Source organism: Myotis nattereri, assembly GCF_964212035.1.
Source record: "Myotis nattereri genome assembly, chromosome: X".
NCBI classification, from domain to species: Eukaryota; Metazoa; Chordata; class Mammalia; order Chiroptera; family Vespertilionidae; genus Myotis; species Myotis nattereri.
The window spans coordinates 37313636-37323970 of NC_138078.1; the positions used below are offsets into that span (position 1 = coordinate 37313636).

Sequence of the window (10335 nt, forward strand, 5' to 3'; positions counted from 1 at the left end):
ATAGAGAAATTAATCCAAGCCATTATGTTCAATTAATATTTGATAAAGGAGGCAAGAGCATATAATAAAGTCAAGACAGTCTCTTTAATAAATGCTGTTGGGATAATTGGATAGGTACATGCAAAAAAGTGAAACTAGACTACCAACTTACACCATACACAAGAATAAACTCAAGATGGATAAAAGACTTAAATGTAAGCCAAGAGACATATGAAAACATGCTCAAAGTCACTAATTGTCCGAGAGGTGCAAATCAAAATGGCAATGAGGTGCCATCTCACACCTGCCAAAATGGTTATCATCAACAAGTCAATGAAGGACAAGTGCTAGCGAGATGTGGAGAAAAAGGAACCCTCGTGCACTGCTGGGGGGAATGCAGACTGGTGCAGCCACTGTGGAGAACAGTATGGAGTTTCCTCAAAAAAATTAAAAATGGAACTCCCATTTGACCCAGTGATCCCACTTCTAGGAATATATCCCAAGAAACCAGAAACACCAATCAGAAAGGATATACAGTGGGGCCTTGACTATGAGTTTAATTCGTTCTGAGACCAAGCTCATTAAGGAGCTCGTTAAGGAGCTCGTTACTCAAATTACTCTGTCAACTCAATGCAAAAAATCAGCTGAGAGACAGCTAGTATCTCAAAAAACTCGTTAGTTGGGACACTTGTAAGTCAAGGCCCCACTGTATGCACCCCTATGTTCATAGCAGCACAATTTACCATAGCTAAGATTTGGAAACAGCCTGTGTCCATCAGAAGATGAGTGGATTAAAAGCAGTGGTACATCTACACAATGGAATACTATGCTGTTGTACAAAAGAAAGAACTCTTACCATTTGCAACAGCATGTATGGACTTGGAGAGCATTATGCTAAGTTAAATAAGCCAGGCAGAGGAAGATAAGTATCACATGATCTCACTCATTTGTGGAATATAATGTACAACATAAACTGAAGAATAAAAATAGATCTAGAGACATAGAAGCATCAAACAGATCGTTCGACCTTATTGGGAAGGCAGGGGAGGGGAAGCAGGTAAGAGATCAACCAAAGGACTTGTATACATGCATATAAGCATAACCCATGGACACAGACAGCAGGAGGGTGGGGGCATGTGGTGGGGGTGGTAGCAGCCGGGGAGAGGTCAATGGGGGGAAAAGGAGGCATATGTAATACTTTAAAAAGGAAATAATTTAAATTAAAAAAGAAAAAATACTTAAATGTAATTCGTGAAACCATAGAAATCATAGAAGAAACCACAGGCAGCAAAATCTCAGACATCTCTGGTAACAATATGTTTACGGATATATCTCTTTGGGCAAGGGAAACTAAGGAGAAAATAAACAAATGGAACTATATCAAAATGAAAAGCTTCTGCATGGAAAAAGAACCATGAACAAAATGAAAAGAGAGCCCAGTGCATGGTAAAACATGTTTGCCAATGATACATCCGATAAGAGCTTAATTTCCAAAATACATAGGGAACTAATACAGCTTAACAAAAGGAAGACAATCCAATTACAAAAATGGGCAAAGGACCTGAATTAACACTTCTACAAAGTGGACACACAGGAGGCCAAGAGACATATGAAAAATGCTCAAAGTCATAAATCATGTGAGATATGCAATTAAAACTCCAATGAGCTATCACCTCACACCAATCAAAATGCTATCATTAACAAATCAATAAATGACAAGTGTTGACAAGGATGTGGAGAAAAGGGAACTCTTGTACACTGCTGCTGGGAATGCAGACTGGTGCAGGCACTAATGGAAAAGAGTCTGGAGTTTCCTCAAAAAGTATAAGTGGAACTGCAATTTGATCCAGTGTTCCCACTTCTAGGATTATATTCTATGAAATCAGAAACACCAATCAGAAAGAATATATGCACCCCTATCTTCATATCAGCACAATTTACAGTAGCTATGATTTGTAACAGCCTAAGTGCCCATCAGCAGATGAATGGATAAAAAAGCTGTTGTATATTTATTTACACAATGGAATAACTCTTACTATTTGCAACAGCCTGGATGGACCTGGAGAGTATTATGCTAAGGGAAAAAAGCCCATCAGGGAAAGATAATATCACATGATCTCACTCATATGTGGAATCTAATAAACAAAATAAACTGATGAATTAATTAGAACCAGAGACATAGAAACATGGAACAGACTGACGAATTTCAAAGGGAAGGCATTGGAAGGGAGCATTTAAGAGAACTTATATGCATATATGGATAACACATGACACAGACAATAGAGTGGTGAGAACCTGCTAGGGGCAGGTATGGCGTAGAGGCAGTAAATGAGAAAACAAGCAAACAAAGGGACATCTGCAATAATTTTAACAATAAAAATAAAAAAATGTACTGTGAAAAATAACAAAAAAATTAGAAAATATTTTGAGATAAATGAAAACTGAAACATAACATGCCAACATTTATGAAACCAAAGCAGTACTTAGAAGGAAACACACATCTGTAAATGTCCAAATTAAAAATGCACTTTTGATGGGAATCAGTCTGGTACAGCCACTATGGAAATCAGTATGAAGGCTTTTCAAAATTTTTAAATGGAACCACCTTATTATTCAGGAATCCCACTTCTGAGTATATATCTGAAGAAACCCAACATACTAATTCAAAAGAAAATGTGCACCAAAGTTAATTTCAGCATTATTTATAATAGCCAAGTTATGAAAGCACCTAAGTGCTCATCAACAAATAAGTGGTTAAAAAACAACAACAGAAAACTGTGGTACAGGAAGGTTGGGCCAGGCAGGAAACTTTAGAGGAGTGGCCCCTGGCGCGTGGAGGGAGGGTAGAGGGGGGTTCCAGAGAGCCTAGAGAATCCCCAGGGGCACTCTCAACCTGGATGAGGAACAAAGTGGCATGGCAGGAGCTCAAGCCTCCCCAGACCCCCATGTGGCTGGGAGCTTGGACAGCCCCCCTCTCAAAAAGCCCTGGGTGTCCCCCTGCATGTCCCTTCTCACAACGCGCACATGGCTACTGGCCCTGAGAAGTTTGAAAGCCTGTTGTGGCCTAGGGATGAGTGGCTGCGTTTGTGCATTGGTTGCAGGCAAGATTCAGTAGCGTGTGACCCCGTAAAGCAAAACCTGATGCTGCTTCTGGGCCACCCATGTGCTCTTTTCTCTGGTACTTTGCCCCAAGCAGATACATCACAGGATGAATGAAATGAACCTGAGACCAGTGAGGGTGGAGCGATTGACATCATCCTCTGCGAGCAGCACCTTGCCAGCATCAGGGAGTCACCTGGGTTTTGCTGCCTCACCCACTCACAATGCCATCCCTGCCTCAGGCCAGCCAGTGGCAGTTACAAACCTGGGTCCCTCCCTGAGCTCTCTGCCATCTGCATTGTTTCTGATGCTCCCAATGTGTATGGTGATCGAGGGGTGTTGTGTGGGTTACTCAAAAGAAACTACACCCTACCTCCACCACCTTATTCCCACCTGGAGAGCAGTTACTTCTGAGCCATTCTACCTGGCATTTTATCTTATTTAGCTGACAGACCACCTCCTCAGTACATCCACCTCAACTCTATAAATGTTGATGTTGATATAGCATTATCTATCGCCGATAATACTTCAGCACTAGAACCCTATCGGTCCAATGGAAATGTTGGATTAGAACAAGGCATTGTTTCAGTAGACTCTCGCTCTGTGAACATACACAGTGCCCACACTTTTCATCCATGAGGTAGCCTTGGACACAAAAATCACTATGGAGAACATCTCTAGGGTTATCAGCCTCATCTCTACAGATGGAATGGCAGAGGAGCTTAAAATGGATGGTGTTACAGGTGGGCATTCTCAAATCCCAAATGGCTCCAGAAGTCATGGACCTCTCTGTCTGTGGATTATATGAGCAAGAACCTTGCTGCCGACAGTGTAGGGCATGGTGGTGTGATACCCATTCATGGGAATGGCCTGGAACTTCTTGTGGTCATGGAGGCAGCACACAATGCAAGTTGGGTCAAGTGGATGTCTGTGCCCTCAGTGACTCCATTTACAGCATGGTCACAAGTACCAACTCTGTAAGCATGGCTGTCTCTACCTCACACATTACCTCCTTAGAATCTGTTTCCCAACATGAAGTTGACCTACGCCTAGAACCTGTGGCTATCTCCTCCATCACTCAGGAGGGTTTCTATGGGAACAGGTCATGTAGATGTGTTATAGGCACCTCTCACTGACACCAGAGAGGTGTTTCCCAACAGCTCCCTGAATCAGTGGGAGGGTAGTATCCCCAACTTCGATTCTTGTCTTTTCATATACAGTGGGGCCTTGACTTACGAGTGTCCCGACTAACGAGTTTTTTGAGATACCAGCTGTCTCTAGGCCGATTTTTTGCATTGAGTTGATAGAGTAATTTGAGTTAACGAGCTCCTTAACGAGCTCCTTAATGAGCTCGGTCTCAGAACGAATTAAACTGGTAAGTCAAGGCCCCACTCTAAATGAATTATACAAGAGACCTTGACTGCATTGTAAAAATCCAACTTATTTTTTTTTAATCCTCACCCAAGGATATTTTTCCATTGATTTTTAGAGAGTGGAAGAGAGAGGGAAAGACAGAGAGAAACGACAATGTGAAAGAAACACATTGATTCGTAGCCTCCTGCATGCACCCTGACCAAACCCAAGGCAGGAGAGGAGTCTGCAACTCAGGTGTTTGCCCTTGACCAGAATCGAACCTAGGGTTCTTTGGTCCACAGGCTGACACTCTATCCACTGAGCAACACTAGCCAGGCCAAAAAAAGCCAACTTATTAAAGCAATTAAAGCATGCACTTTAATTGAAAAAGAAAAGCAAGCAAACCTATACATCTGGCTTATGAAGCACAGATGGGCTCCCAGCTAATATGAAGAGCAGGTTGGGTGGGGGTTGGAAGCATTATATACAGTCCTGTCTATAGATTTTAAAACTCCTTTGCTGACTATTTTGGTACAGATTAACTTCCAAGGTACCTTTTTTTACTTTGTTGTGGCCTTCCCAGAATTCATGAGAAGCACCTGGCAACTTTGTCTTGCCAAGCCTTGAGACTCCTGGCTTCTCTGCTTAGGGCAGGGGTTCTCAACTTTGTCTGCACATTAGAATCACCTGGGAATCTTTTTAAAATCCTGATTTCTGGGCCTCATCCTCCGGAAATTCTGTTTCTTTGTTACTAATGTTGTTGCCCCACCCCATAACAAAGAAACAGAATTTCCGGAGGATAAGGCCCAGAAATCAGGATTTTATAAAGATTCTCAGGTGATTCTAATGTGTAGCCAAGGTTGAAAACCACTGGCTTAGGGAATAAAACTGCCCTTTTTTTTTCCTTTCCCCCTTTCCCCCTCCCTTCCTTCATTCTCTCATTAGGGAGGTTTTTAAACCATTTGCTCTCTTGTCCTTGGCTGGGGAAGATAATGGCTTGTTAGTTACAAGATGATTGCAAATTGCCCACACTGTTTGGCCTTGTTTTAACTTTCCTGTCTCAGCTTCCCTATTCCTCCTGCCCTGGAATACTGTAACAGATGTATCTTTAAACTGTCTTTATTTTGTACCACCTTCACTACAAATGGAAGAATCGAATGCAAACAAGGAAAATATGGCAACCTTGTTCACAATTTGGTGCACATTCTGTTCCTCAGACTGCCCTGATCACGGACCAGTGACTTCTGTGCCTGACACTCCAGTAGAGAGCAGAGTGAGGCTTTCTCTCCCAAAGCACCTTGTTCTCAACCACTCAATTGTGGAAGCAAAAGTTTTTTTGTGGACTGGAGAAACCATTCCTGTGTGGACTTGCTTTGGGCCTCTCATTGGCCACCAAAGTAACTCCATGAAAGTAACAGAATGGACAGACAAGATAAACATATTTGGAAGTTATACCACAATGGTATCCTAGAATTCTGCATTGTTACAACTGATAAAAATGAATGTAATTGGATAATGTTTGTGCAAAGCCAGTAACTGGGAAGAGCAGAGTTTGGTGGCTTATACTCATGATGAAATAATTTATTTCTGTACCTCACAAGATATTCCTCCTGAAAGGGAACTGCTTTTATATTACAACCAGGATTATGTTCAGCAGATTTGTGTTCCTGAACACCCAGATGTAACTGTGGCAAAGAGTGCAGTTCTTATACAGAATTCAAAGCCCACCTGACAGCCACATCCATAACCATCTTCCTAACCAGGGCCACAGGCCCACTCAGCAAAGAAAGAAAGTGGAAGTTCTCAATGTGCCCTGGAGTTTTTATCTCTCCTTCCAAACTTCATATCCACTTCTAGGGTCACATAGGTATGAAGCCCCACAAGTGTGATTTCTGTAGCAAGGTTTTTAGTGATCCCAGAATCCTGTGGACCCACCTCAAGATACATACAGATAAATTCCTAAATAGATGTGGTATAATCATACATTAGAATATTATCCAGTTATAAAAATAAAATACTAACATATTGTACCATGGATGAACATTAAAAATGTTAAGATAATTGAAAGGAGTCACAGTGTGGTGATGGTCAGAGGGAAGGGGGAACTGGGGCTGGGTGGAAGGTGGCAAAGGGGAGTAAAATGGGGACTGCCGGGAGCCGGTCCATGCTTGCTGTTTCAAGGGACCTGGCATATATGGCATACTGTTCTTAATCTGTTTGCTCACCTTCTTGGCACTATGTGTTTAAACCAAGGTCTCTGAGAAAGGTTGTTTCCCCAGGTAGGGATTTTCCCCTGAAGTTAGGGAGGGAATAAAACCTCTTAACTAAGTGCCAGGCGGGTAATTAATCACTTTAACTATGAACAATCATGCTTAAGCTACATAATCTTTACTCCCTGGAATGGAGGTAAGAAACGCCCTAACCTTTGTAATAGAGATTGATAGGATTGAATCAACTGGTATAAATACAGATGTAACAAGACAGCAAGACACACAGAGAGAGACAGAACCTAGGCACAGAACCTACGCAGAACGTTCTCTAGGGACAGAAGAACTTCGCTGGAGAGAACATGGCAAAAGATCCTGGACAGAAACTGGCCTCAGAACCTAGAGACAGAACCTAGCGAGAGAACATGGCAAAAGATCCTGGACTGAACCTGACTACAGAAATTGGCAAGAGAACCTGACTAGAACCTGGTGACTGAACCTGGCTGGAGAACCTAGCGAGGGAACATGGCTACAGAACCTGGCTGGAGAACCTGGAGAACCTGGCTGGAGAACCTAGCAAGAGAACATGGACACAGAACCTGGCTGGAGATCCTAACCAGAACTTCGCTGGAGATCCAGACCAGAACTTGGCTGGAGATCCTGGCTAGAGATCCTGGCTAGGCTGCTGATCAACTGAACGCTGTCTCTGTGTCGTTCCTTCTTCGCCGACTCCGTCCACACCTTTGGGGACCCCTGGACCTGCTGGGGCTGGACCCCAGCAGGGGACATCTATAATAGCATCAAAAATAAAAATAAAAGGAAAAAAAGATCACATACTGTATTATTTCATTTATGTGATATGTCCAGAATAGGCAAATCCATGGAACCAAAACTATTAGTGCTTCTGATGGATTGGGGGAGGAAGAAAGGGTTAGAGGGGTTGTTTGATACATGATATGGCATTTCTACTTGGGATGAAAAAATGCATACTAAAATTATATAGTGAAGACACAACTATGAAAATATGTTAAAACTTTTAAATTATACAGTTATAGGCTCAATTCCAAGATGGCTGCACACTAGGGAAGCCCCATTGTCAGCTTGCTCCCAGCACTAGGCCAGATTTGCAGCTAAACTGCAGAACATTCAGCTTGAGAAGCCAATTGAAAAATAGCTGATTTAAAATATTGTGAGCGGAGACTGCAGAGAGGGGACAAGAAAAGACAGGGAGAGGGACCCAGACACCCTGCATTGCCCAGTGCCATGGGGGAAGGGATAGCAATTCAGAACAAGGACATTCAAGATAAGAGATCTGAGAAAGACCCAGCCTCTGGGTCAGAGGCCCACTGGAATACTTAAGGCTCCACCCTACCATGTTTCAGAGGCCACACAGGGGCAGCAACACACATTGCCTTGTACTGGACACCTCTTAGGAGGTCCAGGACCAACACACCAAGGGGACAGAATCAACGACATAGGAACAAAATCTAGCAAGCTCCATAAATAGCAGATTGAAAGTTTTTTTCTTTCTTCTCTTTTTTATTTCAAACTAGAGGGCCAGTGCATGAAATCCGTGCATGGGTAGGAATGGGAGGGTCCCTCAGTTGGCCTGCAATGACGCCAGCGTCCCGTGCCCTGGCCTCTGGCCAGAGGCCCCTCTCTCCCTCTGTGTGGCTGGGGCGTGGGACACTGGGCTCCCATCGCTGGGGCAATGCTGCCAGCATCCCACCCTGGCCGCTATGGGCTCCGCCATCTTTGTGACAGAGTGATGATGAATTTGCATATTACCCTTTAATTAGGACTAGAGGCCCGGTGCACAAAAATTTGTGCACTAGGGCGGGGGAGGAGGTCCCTAAGCCCGGCCTGTGCCCTCTCACAGTCTGGGACCCCTCGGGGGATGACCACCTGCTGGCTGAGGCCTGCTCCCCAGGGGATTGGGCCTAAGCTGGAAATCAGACATACCTCTGGCAGCCCGGCAGCCCTCGGGGGATTTCCACTTGCCAGCGGGGAGCAGACCTAAGCTGCAGTCGGACATCCTTAGTGCTGCTGAAGAGGCAGGAGAGGCTCCCACCACCACTGCTGTACTGGCAGCCATCAGCCTAGCTTGTGGCTGAACAGAGCTCCTCCCATGTGAGAGCACCCTGACCACCAGAGGGCAGCTCCTGCATTGAGCGTCTGCCCCCTGGTGGTCAGTGTGTGTCATAGTGATCAGTCATTCCCAATCTTTCTGCTGTTAGGGTCAGTTTGCATATTACCCTTTTACTATATAGGATAGAGGCCTGGTGCATGGCGGGGGGGGGGGGGGGGGTGGCGCCGGCTGGTTTGCCCTGAATGGTGTCTCTGATCAGGGTGGGGGTCCCTACTGGGGTACCTGGCCAGCCTGGATGAGGGGCTGATGGCTGTTTTCAGGCTGCCTGCACCCCCTTCAGGGTGGGGGTCTCCACTGGGGTGCCTGGCCAGCCTGGATGAGGGGCTATGGCTATTTTAAGGCTGCCTGCACCCCCTTTATGGTGGAGGTTCCCACTGGGGTTCCAGGCGAGCCTGGATGAGGGTTTATGGCTGTTTTAAGGCTGCCCGCACCCTCTTCAGGGTGGGGGTTCTCAGTGGGGTGCCTGGCCAGCCTGGATAAGGGGTTATGGCTGTTTTAAGGCTGCCCGCACCTCCTTCAGGGTGGGGGTTCTCAGTGGGGTGCCTGGCCAGCCTGGATGAGGGGCTGATGGCTGTTTTCAGGCTGCCTGCGCCCCCTTCAGGGTGGGGGTCCCCACTGGGGTGCCTACCCAGCCTGGATGAGGGGCTGATGGCTGTTTTCAGGCTGCCTGCACCCCCTTCAGGGTGGGGGTCCCTACTGGGGTGCCTAGCCAGCCTGGATGAGGGGCTGAGGGCTGTTTTCAGGCTGGCCAAGCCTGCAACTGAAGCTCCCAGTCTCTCCTTTTTTTCTTTTTTTTATTCTGGGATTTATTTACCTTCTGTAATTGAAACTTTGTTGTGGCTCCAGCTCCGAGGACAGCTGGCTGAAAGCAGGTATCTGGGGTTTGTTTAGCTTCTATAATTGCAACATAGTTGCGTAGACTGGAGCTCAGAGCTGGGCTGTGGCAGGCGGGGAACCTTGGCTTCCTCCATCACTGGAGCAAGCAAGCCTCATGTTTGCTTCAGCTGCCTGGCTGCCAGCCGCCATCTTTGTTGGCAGTTAATTTGCATATCGCCCCGATTAGCCAATCAGAAGTGTAGCGGAGGTATGGTTAATTACCATGTTTATCTATTATTAGATAGGATACTCTTATTTCTCTTTCCTTGTATTCTATTTTTTTCCTCTTTCATTTTTCTTGTTTTATTTTTATTTATTGTATTTTTTACTGTTCTTTTCATTTTTCTTTTTCTAGTCTATATTTTATTTATCATCATTATTATTTTTAAATTATTATTTTATTTATTTTTTATTTCTTTTCTTTTTTATCCTAATTCTATTTCTTTTCTCTTGCTTAAAGATTTCACATTATCTTTTTGGTTTCTTTTTTCTTCCTCTAATTATTTTGGTCTTGTGTCTGTCTTTTCATATTTTTTTCTTTTTTAACAGTCTTTTTTTTTGTCATGGTATATGATCTTTCTAATGTAATGCTGAATCTGATTTGCTAGACTTGTGTCAAGGATTTTAGCATCTATGTTTATCAGGGATACTGGCCTGTAATTCTCTTTCTTT

At 44.4% G+C, this 10335-nt stretch overlaps 1 pseudogene across 1 annotated transcript; it reads left to right on the plus strand.

The window, feature by feature from the left end:
* Positions 1-3187: 3187 nt before the first annotated feature.
* Positions 3188-6420, plus strand: LOC308511655 (PR domain zinc finger protein 4-like; annotated as a pseudogene). The gene is made up of 2 exons: positions 3188-4191; positions 5534-6420. The product of its transcript is annotated as a PR domain zinc finger protein 4-like (transcript).
* The last annotated feature ends 3915 nt before the right edge of the window (positions 6421-10335 follow it).